Source organism: Balaenoptera ricei, chromosome 13 (genome assembly GCF_028023285.1).
Source record: "Balaenoptera ricei isolate mBalRic1 chromosome 13, mBalRic1.hap2, whole genome shotgun sequence".
NCBI classification, from domain to species: domain Eukaryota; kingdom Metazoa; phylum Chordata; class Mammalia; order Artiodactyla; family Balaenopteridae; genus Balaenoptera; species Balaenoptera ricei.
Window position 1 is genome coordinate 37,685,732 of NC_082651.1, and position 11,364 is coordinate 37,697,095.

At 39.9% G+C, this 11,364-nt stretch overlaps 1 pseudogene; it reads left to right on the forward strand.

The window, feature by feature from the left end:
* The first annotated feature begins 1,173 nt into the window (after positions 1–1,173).
* On the forward strand, positions 1,174–1,631 carry LOC132376946 (mitochondrial import inner membrane translocase subunit Tim8 A-like; annotated as a pseudogene).
* Positions 1,632–11,364: the final 9,733 nt, after the last annotated feature.

Genomic DNA, 11,364 nt, shown 5'->3' on the forward strand with positions numbered 1-11,364 from the left:
TTTTTACTATGTTGATGGTGTTTTTTTTTTTTTTTTTTTTTTGGTGCACACAAGTTTTAAATTTTAATCAAGTCAAATTTATTTTTTATGAAAACTTCTTTAACCTATCTGATCACCAAGTCATGAATAAAATGACAGCTCTTTAGTCAAAAAGACAAAAAAATACAATTGTTTTTTCTTTTCATGCCTTTCATTCCAAAATTAACTTTTGGCATTTTTTTTTCCACCTTGTAACTAAATTTGCTATTTAGATGAGTGTTGTGTCAAACTGACTTCAAAGTTCACCACTGATCACTTTCAGCATTGCTTCATTTCTCTGTAATGAATTCTTCATTTTGATTCATCTCTTCAGCTGGGTGAGTCTTCAAGTGAATTTTTCAAGAAGGTACAGAGGTTGAATATACTTTCTAGCTGCTGTGTACTTGTGAAAATGTCTTTTCATTGTCATAGTGCTTAATGAAAATGCACTGGGTCCATAAATCCTTGAATTATATAATTTCCCCAATAAATACAGATTTGGTTCCATTATTTTTACATTTAGTATTTTAAATAAGCCTGATATCAGACTAAATTTTCTTCTCTTAACTTTTTTTTTTAAATTGTTTATTTATGGGATTTTCTTCTATTTATTTTGACTCAAAAATCTTTTTCTGATATGTGTCTCAGTCTCTGATTTTTCCCTGGATTTTTATGGCAACTTTCAATCTGCATACAGTGTTCCCCTTTTCAGGAGGAGGATGTTTTATTCAATTAAGTGTTTGAATATTACTTTCTTCCTCAGCTGCAGATATAATTCTTGGTTTGGTTTACTTAGCTATGTTTCTTATGTCTCTCATCATCTTTCACAGCATTTTCATTTTCTTCTCCTTTTTCCTCTGTAATTTTGCAGACTCTCAGATTTGTCCTCATCACTAATTTAACTTCCTTCATGTTAATTCCACCCTTTCTTGCCTGCAAAATGTATTTTAAATCTGTTACCAAATCTTTACAGTTTTAGGCAGTCTTTTCCTTCATATGTTCATTCCTGCCCACCCCCCCCCCCACACACACACACACTTTTTTTCTAAATTGAGACAAAACATGAAATTCACCATTTAAGGGTTCTGCCGCGGAGACACGTGAAGGTCGGTGACTTGGTGCGGAGTTTGTCTCGGCACGCGTGGCCGCGCTGGGATGGCGTCCTCCTCGTCTTCCTCCGCAGCGGGTTTGGGCTTGGTCGACCCGCAGCTGCAGCATTGCACGGAGGTAGAGACTCAGAAGCAGCGCTTCCAGCAGCTGGTGCACCAGATGACGGAACTTTGTTGGGAAATGTGCATGGACAAGCCTGGGCCAAAGTTGGACAGTCGGGCTGAGGCTTGTTTTGTGAACTGCGTTGAGCGCTTCATTGATACAAGCCAATTCATCTAGAATCGACTGGAACAGACCCAGAAATCCAAGCCAGTCTTCTCAGAAAGCCTTTCTGACTGACCTGAGTATTACCTCTCTGGAAAAGGAAGGTAGTTCAAGAAATGAAGAGCAGTTGATGGGATGGTTGAAGAAAAGGCTGTGGGGGGATCGGCTCCCACCTTTGTCACTCTTGGGACATCCTGTCATCTGAGAATGAATAAAGACCGATTTTTGTGTGTGGGGGTGGTTTGAGGGTCAAATGTGTTTGGGGTTGTGTTTTTTAATGCTAATCTTGGGAAAACAATTGACAGATGAATGGAAAACTCTACTAGGTGTATGTTACTGTATGTGGGACGATGCTTTCCTCATAGTCCCATTAACTGCTTCCTATAATTTTAATAGTGGAACTGCTCTATAATTTGATATGTGGGACCACATAGGTAATAATCTGTTATTTGTGTGGATTCCTTTCAGATTTCTGGAGAGATCGATATACATCTTTGTGTCTCTCAGAAAGGGCAGCAGTGGGGGAAAGAGTAATTTGGTACTTGACTGTAGGCCTCCTTATCTAGTGTTTGATTATCAGTGCTGGAAAAAAAATGTATGGAGTATTCATACAGTACATTTCACTTTTCTAGATTATCTCCCTCCCTTATACTGTGATTCACTTAAATTTCTATATATAAAGTACAGTCTTGAGCTAGTACAGGTAGCCTGAGAGTCTAGAGGACTTTAGTTAAAGGAATCTAGCCAGCGAACATAATTCTCATACTAAACTGCCACAAGGAAGACGTTAACTTACCCTGTATGTCAGGGTCCAAAAAAATTTAAAGATGTGCCTAAATGAAAAAATAAGTTATAAAGATTTAGGCCAGTCAAAAACTAACAGCAGTTTCAGGTAGAGGTGCATGCCTAACGTAAACCAGCATAGTTTCCATTTACTGCGTTCTTTTCATCACTGAAATAAAAACTTCTACAAGATTCAAAAAAAAAAATTCACCGATTAAAGTAAGTGTACAATTCACTAGTTCTTAGTATTTTCACAACCAATATTGCTATCTAATTCCAGAACATTTTTGTCACGCCCCCACAAAGAAATCTTGTATATGTTAGCTGTTACTCCCTATTTTCCCCTCCCCAACATCCCCTGGCATCCACTAATCTACTTTCTGTCTATATGGATTTGCTCATTCTGGACATTTCATATACATGGAATTATACAATATATGACCGTTTGCTATTGGCTTGAAATATTTCTCCGTTTAATAGTGTCAGTTTTTCGGACTTCCCTGGTGGTACAGTGGTTAAGAATCCGCCTGCCAATGCAGGGGACACGGGCTCGAGCCCTGGTCTGGGAAGATCTCACATGCCGCGGAGCAACTAAGCCCGCGCGCCAAAACTACTGAGCCTGCGCTCTAGAGCCCAAGAGCCACAACTACTGAAGCCCATGCACTTAGAGCCCGTGCTCCTCAACAAGAGAAGCCAGCACAATGAGAAGCCCGCGCACCACAACAAAGAGTAGCCCCTGCTCGCCACAGCTAGAGAAAACTCGCGCGCGGCAACGAAGACCCAGCGCAGCCAAAAATAAAAATACAAATAAATAAATAAATAAATTTATTTATTTATTTAAAAAAATAGTGTCAGGTTTTTTCATTTTAATTCTGTTAGTTTTTCTTTATGTATTTGGGACTTGCTTATACTGCATTTGTCTTTTAAGTCATATAGGAGAAAAACTGACTTACAAACAAAAATACATTTATACTGTCTTTTGTATTTACTTATGTAGTTACCTTTAGTACTTTTTTCATGTGGATTTAAGTTACTGTCTGGTGTTCACCATTCCATCTTGAAAAAAATCTCTTTAGTATTTTCTGTGGGTCAGTTTGCTAGCAGTGGAGTCTTTCAACTGTTGTTTATCTGAGAATGTCTTCATCTCTCCTTCATTTCTGAAGGGTAGTTTTGCTAGGTACAGAATACTTGGTAGGCAGGTTCTTTTCCTCAGCTCTTTGCATATGTCATTGCAATGCCTTCTGGCCTCTATGGTTTCTGATGAAAAATCAGCAATTAGTTTTATTGAAGATTCTTTGTACATGATAACTCCGCTCTTGCTGCTTTAACACTGTCTTTGTCATTTGATGGTTTATGATGTATGTAGATGTGGCTCTCTTTGACTGTATCATGCTTGGACTTCCTTGAGCTTTTGGGATGTGCAGATTAACAGCAGTCATCAAATTTGTGAAATTTTAGGCCATTATTTCTCCAAATACTCCTTCAGTCTCTTTTTCTGTCTCTTCATCTGGAACTCCCATTATGTGTATAATAGGATGCTTGAAGGTGTCCCATAGGACTCTGAGATTCTGTTAATTTCTCTTCATTCTTTTTTCTTTCTGTTTCTCACACTGGATAATCTCAATTGGCCTATCTTCAAGTTCACTGACTCATACTTCTGCCTGTTCAAATCTGATACTGAGCTTTCTCCAGTCAATTTTTTATTTTAGTTATTGTACTTTTCAACTACAGATCTTCTATTTGGTTCTTTTTTGTAATTTCTCTTTATTGATATTCTCTATTTGGTAAGACACTGTTCTTATACTTCTTTTTTTTTTTTTAAACATCTTTATTGAAGTATAATTGCTTCACAATTGTGTGTTAGTTTCTGCTTTATAACAAAGTGAATCAGCTACAGATATACACACGTTTCCATATCTCCTCCCTTCCGCATCTCCCTCCCTCCCACCCTCCCCATCCCACCCCCCCCCCCCAAGGTGGTCACAAAGCACCGTGCTGATCTCCCTGTGCTATGCGGCTGCTTCCCACTAGCTATCTATTTTACATTTGGTAGTGTATATATGTCCATGACACTCTCTCATCCTGTCGCATCTCACCCCTCCCCCTCCCCATATCCTCAAGTCCATTCTTTAGTAGGTCTGTGTCTTTATTCCCATCTTGCCACTAGGTTCTTCATGGCCCTTTTTTTTCCCCTTAGATTCCATATATATGTGTTAGCATACTGTATTTTTTTTTCTCTTTCTGACTTACTTCACTCTGTATGACAGACTCTAACTCCATCCACCTCATTACAAATACCTCCATTTCATTTCTTTTTATGGCTGAGTAATATTCCACTGTATATATGTGCCACATCTTCTTTATCCATTCATCCGATGATGGACACTTAGGTTGCTTCCATGTCCTGGCTATTGTAAATAGAGCTGCAATGAACATTTTGGTACATGACTCTTTTTGAATTATGGTTTTCTCAGGGTATATGCCCAGAAGTGGGATTGCTGGGTCGTATGGTAGTTCTATTTGTAGTTTTTTAAGGAACCTCCATACTGTCCTCCATAGTGGCTGTATCAATTTACATTCCCACCAACAGTGCAAGAGTGCTCCCTTTTCTCCACACCCTCTCCAGCATTTATTGTTTCTAGATTTTTTGATGATGGCCATTCTGACCGGTGTGAGATGATACCTCATTGTAGTTTTGATTTGCATTTCTCTAATGATTAATGATGTTGAGCATGCTTTCATGTGTCTGTTGGCCATCTGTATATCTTCTTTGGAGAAATGTCTATTTAGGTCTTCTGCCCATTTTTGGATTGGGTTGTTTGTTTTTTTGTTATTGAGCTGCATGAGCTGCTTGTAAATCTCGGAGATTAATCCTTTGTCAGTTGCTTCATTTGCAAATATTTTCTCCCATTCTGAGGGTTGTCTTTTGGTCTTGTTTATGGTTTCCTTTGCTGTGCAAAAGCTTTTAAGTTTCATTAGGTCCCATTTGTTTATTTGTGTTCTTATTTCCATTTCTCTAGGATCTGGGTCAAAAAGGATCTTGCTGTGATTTATGTCATAGAGTGTTCTGCCTATGTTTTCCTCTAAGAGTTTGATAGTGTCTGGCCTTACACTTAGGTCTTTAATCCATTTTGAGTTTATTTTTGTGTATGGTGTCAGGGAGTGTTCTAATTTCATACTTTTACATGTACCTGTCCAATTTTCCCAGCACCACTTATTAAAGAGGCTGTCTTTTCTCCACTGTATATGCTTGCCTCCTTTATCAAAGATAAGGTGACCATATGTGCGTGGGTTTATCTCTGGGCTTTCTATCCTGTTCCATTGATCTATATTTCTGTTTTTGTGCCAGTACCAAACTGTCTTGATTACTGTAGCTTTGTAATATAGTCTGAAGTCAGGGAGCCTGATTCCTCCAGCTCCATTTTTCGTTCTCAAGATTGCTTTGGCTATTCGGGGTCTTTTGTGTCTCCATAGAAATTGTGAAATTTTTGGTTCTAGTTCTGTGAAAAATGCCAGTGGTAGTTTGATAGGGATTGCATTGAATCTGTAGATTTCTTTGGGTAGTAGAGTCATTTTCACAATGTTGATTCTTCCAATCCAAGAACATGGTATATCTCTCCATCTATTTGTATCATCTTTAATTTCTTTCATCAGTGTCCTATAATTTTCGGCATACAGGTCTTTTGTCTCCTTAGGTAGGTTTATTCCTAGATATTTTATTCTTTTTGTTGCAATGGTAAACGGGAGTGTTCTCTTAATTTCACTTTCAGATTTTTCATCATTAGTATATAGGAAGGCAAGAGATTTCTGTGCATTAATTTTGTATCCTGCTACTTTACCAAATTCATTGATTAGCTCTAGTAGTTTTCTGGTGCCAGTTTTAGGATTCTCTATGTATAGTATCATGTCATCTGCAAACAGTGACAGCTTTACTTCTTCTTTTCCGATTTGGATTCCTTTTATTTCTTTTTCTTCTCTGATTGCTGTGGCTAAAACTTCCAAAACTATGTTGAATAATAGTGGTGAGAGTGGGCAACCTTGTCTTGTTCCTGATCTTAGTGGAAATGGTTTCAGTTTTTCACCATTGAGGACAATGTTGGCTGTGGGTTTGTCATATATGGCCTTTATTATGTTGAGGAAAGTTCCCTCTATGCCTACTTTCTGCAGGGCTTTTATCATAAATGGGTGTTGAATTTTGTCGAAAGCTTTCTCTGCATCTATTGAGATGATCATATGGTTTTTCTCCTTCAATTTGTTAATATGATGTATTCACGTTGATTGATTTGCGTATATTGAAGAATCCTTGCATTCCTGGAATAAACCCCACTTGATCATGGTGTATGATCCTTTTAATGTGCTGTTGGATTCTGTTTGCTAGTATTTTGTTGAGGATTTTTGCATCTATGTTCATCAGTGATATTGGCCTGTAGTTTTCTTTCTTTGTGACATCTTTGTCTGGTTTTGGTATCAGGGTGATGGTGGCCTCGTAGAATGAGTTGGGGAGTGTTCCTCCCTCTGCAATATTTTGGAAGAGTTTGAGAAGGATAGGTGTTAGCTCTTCTCTAAATGTTTGATAGAATTCGCCTGTGAAGCCATCTGGTCCTGGGCTTTTGTTTGTTGGAAGATTTTTAATCACAGTTTCAATTTCAGTGCTTGTGATCGGTCTGTTCATATTTTCTATTTCTTCCTGGTTCAGTCTCGGTGGGTTGTGCATTTCTAAGCATCTGTCCATTTCTTCCAGGTTGTCCATTTTATTGGCATAGAGTTGCTTGTAGTAATCTCTCATGATCGTTTGTATTTCTGCAGTGTCAGTGGTTACTTCTCCTTTTTCATTTCTAATTCTATTGATTTGAGTCTTCTCCCTTTTTCTCTTGATGAGTCTGGCTAATGGTTTATCAATTTTGTTTATCTTCTCGAAGAACCAGCTTTTAGTTTCATTGATTTTTGCTATTGTTTCCTTCATTTCTTTTTCATTTATTTCTGATCTGATCTTTATGATTTCTTTCCTTCTGCTAGCTTTGGGGTTTTTTTGTTCTTCTTTCTCTAATTGCTTTAGGTGCAAGGTTAGGTTGTTTATTCGAGATGTTTCCTGTTTCTTGATGTAGGCTTCTATTGCTATAAACTTCCCTCTTAGCACTGCTTTTGCTGCGTCCCATAGGTTTTGGGTCGTCGTGTCTCCATTGTCATTTGTTTCTAGGTATTTTTTGATTTCCCCTTTGATTTCTTCAGTGATCACTTCGTTAATAAGTAGTGTATTGTGTAGCCTCCATGTGTTTGTATTTTTTACAGACCTTTTCCTGTAATTGATATCTAGTCTCATAGCGTTGTGGTCAGAAAAGATACTTGATACGATTTCAATTTTCTTAAATTTACCAAGGCTTGTTTTGTGACCCAAGATATGATCTATCCTGGAGAATGTTCCATGAGCACTTGAGAAAAATGTGTATTCTGTTGTTTTTGGGTGGAATGTCCTATAAATATCAATTAAGTCCATCTTGTTTAATGTATCATTTAAAGCTCGTGTTTCCTTATTTATTTTCATTTTGGATGATCTGTCCATTGGTGAAAGTGGGGTGTTAAAGTCCCCTACTATGATTGTGTTGCTGTCGATTTCCCCTTTTATGGCTGTTAGTATTTGCCTTATGTACTGAGGTGCTCCTATGTTGGGTGCATAAATGTTTACAATTGTTATATCTTCTTCTTGGATCGATCCCTTGATCATTATATAGTGTCCTTCTTTGTCTCTTGTAATAGTCTTTATTTTAAAGTCTATTTTGTCTGATATGAGAATTGCTACTCCAGCTTTCTTTTGATTTCCATTTGCATGGAATATCTTTTTCCATCCCCTCACTTTCAGTCTGTATGTGTCTCTAGGTCTGAAGTGGGTCTCTTGTAGACAGCATATATATGGGTCTTGCTTTTGTATCCATTCAGCCAGTCTGTGTCTTTTGGTGGGAGCATTTAATCCATTTATATTTAAGGTAATTATTGATATGTATGTTCCTATTCCCATTTTCTTAAATAGTTTATGTTTGTTATTGTAGGTGTTTTCCTTCTCTTGTGTTTCTTGCCTAGAGAAGTTCCTTTAGCATTTGTTGTAAAGCTGGTTTGGTGGTGCTGAACTCTCTCAGCTTTTGCTTGTCTGTAAAGGTTTTCATTTCTCCATCGAATCTGAATGAGATCCTTGCTGGGTAGAGTAACCTTGGTTGTAGGTTTTTCTCCTTCATGACTTTAAGTATATCCTGCCACTCCCTTCTGGCTTGCAGAGTTTCTGCTGAAAGAGCAGATGTTAACCTTATGGGGATTCCCTTGTGTGTTATTTGTTGTTTTTCCCTTGCTGCTCTTAATATGCTTTCTTTATATTTAATTTTTGATAGTTTGATTAATATGTGTCTTGGCATGTTTCTCCTTGGATTTATCCTGTATGGGACTCTCTGTGCTTCCAGGACTTGATTAACTATTTCCTTTCCCATATTAGGGAAGTTTTCAACTATAATCTCTTCAAATATTTTCTCAGTCCCTTTCTTTTTCTCTTCTTCTTCTGGGACCCCTATAATTCGAATGTTGGTGCGTTTAATGTTGTCCCAGAGGTCTCTGAGACTGTCCTCAGTTCTTTTCATTCTTTTTTCTTTATTCTGCTCTGCAGTAGTTATTTCCACTATTTAATCTTCCAGGTCACTTATCTGTTCTTCTGCCTCAGTTATTCTGCTATTGATCCCGTCTAGAGTATTTTTAATTTCATTTATTGTGTTTTTCATCGTTGCTTGGTTCCTCTCTAGTTCTTCTACATCCTTGTTAAATGTTTCTTGCATTTTGTCTATTCTATTTCCAAGATTTTGGATCATCTTTACTATCATTATTCTGAATTCTTTTTCAGGTAGACTGCCTATTTCCTCTTCATCTGTTAGGTCTGGTGTGTTTTGACCCTGCTCCTTCACCTGCTGTGTGGTTTTTTGTCTTCTCATTTTGCTTATCTTACTGTGTTTGGGGTCTCCTTTTCACAGGCTGCAGGTTCGTAGTTCCCGTTGCTTTTGGTATCTGTCCCCAGTGGCTAAGGTTGGTTCAGTGGGTTGTGTAGGCTTCCTGGTGGAGGGGACTAGTGCCTGTGTTCTGGTGGATGAGGTTGGATTTTGTCTTTCTGGTGGGCACGTCCACGTCTGGTGGTGTGTTTTGGGGTGTCTGTGGCCTTATTATGATTTTAGGCAGCCTCTCTGCTAATGGATGGGGCTGTATTCCTGTCTTGCTAGTTGTTTGGCATAGGGTGTCCAGCACTGTAGCTTGCTGGTCGTTGAGTTAAGCTGGGTCTTGATGTTGAGATGGAGGTCTCTGAGAGATTTTCACCGTTTGATGTTACGTGGAGAAGGGAGGTCTCTTGTGGACCAGTGTCCTGAAGTTGGCTCTCCCACCTCAGAGGCACAGCCCTGATGCCTGGCTGGAGCACCAAGAGCCTTTCGTCCACATGGCTCAGAATAAAAAGGAGAAAAAAATAGAAAGAAAGAAAGAAAGAGGATAAAATAAAATAAAATAAAGCTATTATAATAAAAAATAAGAAAAAAAATTAAGAATAAATGTATTCAGAAAAAAATTTTTTTTTAATTTTTAAAAATAGATTTATTAATTTTTTGTAGTAAAAAATAAGAAAAAAATTATTAAGAAAAAAATTTATTAAGAAAAAATGTTTAATTTTTTAAAATAAAAAATATGAAAAAACTTATTAAAAAATTTTTTTAATTTCTAAAAATAGAAAATAAGGGAAAAATTATTAAGAAAACATTTATTAGGAAAAAAATTTTTTTTGAGTGAACAAAAAAACAAACAAAGAAAAAAAACATGGACGGACCTAACCCTAGGACTAATGGTGAAAGCAAAGCTATACAGACAAAATCTCACCCAGAAGCATACACATATACACTCACAAAAAAAGGAAAAGGGGAAAAATTAATATATTCTGCTCCCAAAGTCCACCTCTTGAATTTGGGATGATTCATTGTCTATTCAGGTATTCAACAGATGCAGGCACATCAAGTTGTTTGTGGAGCTTTAACCCACTGCTTCTGAGGCTGCTGGGAGAGACTTCCCTTTCTCTTCTTTGTTCGTACAGCTCCCGGAGTTCAGCTTTGGATTTGGACCCGCCTCTGCGTGTAGGTCGCCTGAGGGCGTCTGTTCCCCGCCCAGACAGGACAGGGTTAAAGAAGCAGCTGCTTCGGGAGCTCTGGCTCACTCAGGCCGGGGGGAGGGAGCGGTATGGAGGAGGCGGGGCAAGCCTGCGGCAGCAGAGGCCGGCGTGACGTGGCACCAGCCTGAGGCGCGCCGTGCATTCTCCCGGGGAAGTTGTCCCTGGATCACGGGACCCTGGCAGTGGCGAGCTGCACAGGCTCCCGGGATGGGCGGTGTGTAGAGTGACCTGTGCTCGCACACAGGCTTCTTGGTGGCGGCAGCAGCAGCCTTAGCGTCTCCCGCCCGTCTCTGGGGTCCACGCTGATAACCGCGGCTCACGCCCGTCTCTGGGGTCCGCGCTGTTAGCCGCGGCTCGCGCCCGCCTCTGGGGTCCGCGCTTATAGCCGCGGCTCGCGCCCGTCTCTGGAGCTCGTTTAGGCGGCGCTCTGAATCCCCTCTCCTTGCGCGCCACGAAACAAAGAGGCAAGAAAAAGTCTCTTGCCTCTTTGGCAGCTGCAGACTTTTCCCCGGACTCCCTCTCGGCTAGCACCGAAGCCCGAGCCTCAGCTCCCAGCCCCCACCCGCCCCAGCGGCTGAGCAGACAAGCCTCTCGGGCTGGTGAGTGCCACTCAGCACCGCTCCTCCGTGTGGGAATCTCTCCGCTTTGCCCTCTGCACCCCTGTGGCTGCGCTCTCCTCCGTGGCTCCGAAGCTTCCCCCCTCTGCCACCCACAGTCTCTGCCCGTGAAGGGGCTTCCTAGTGTGTGGAAACCTTTCCTCCTTCACAGCTCCCTCCCACTGGTGCAGGTCCTGTCCCTATTCTTTTGTCTCTGTTTTTTCTTTTTTCTTTTGCCCTACCCAAGTACGTGGGGAGTCTCTTGCCTTTTGGGAGTTCTGACGTCTTCTGCCAGCGTTCAGTGGGTGTTCTGTAGGAGCAGTTCCACGTGTAGATGTATTTCTACTGTATCTGTGGGAAGGAAGGTGATCTCCTCGTCTTACTCTTCCGCCATCTTGCCCCTCTCCCTATACTTCT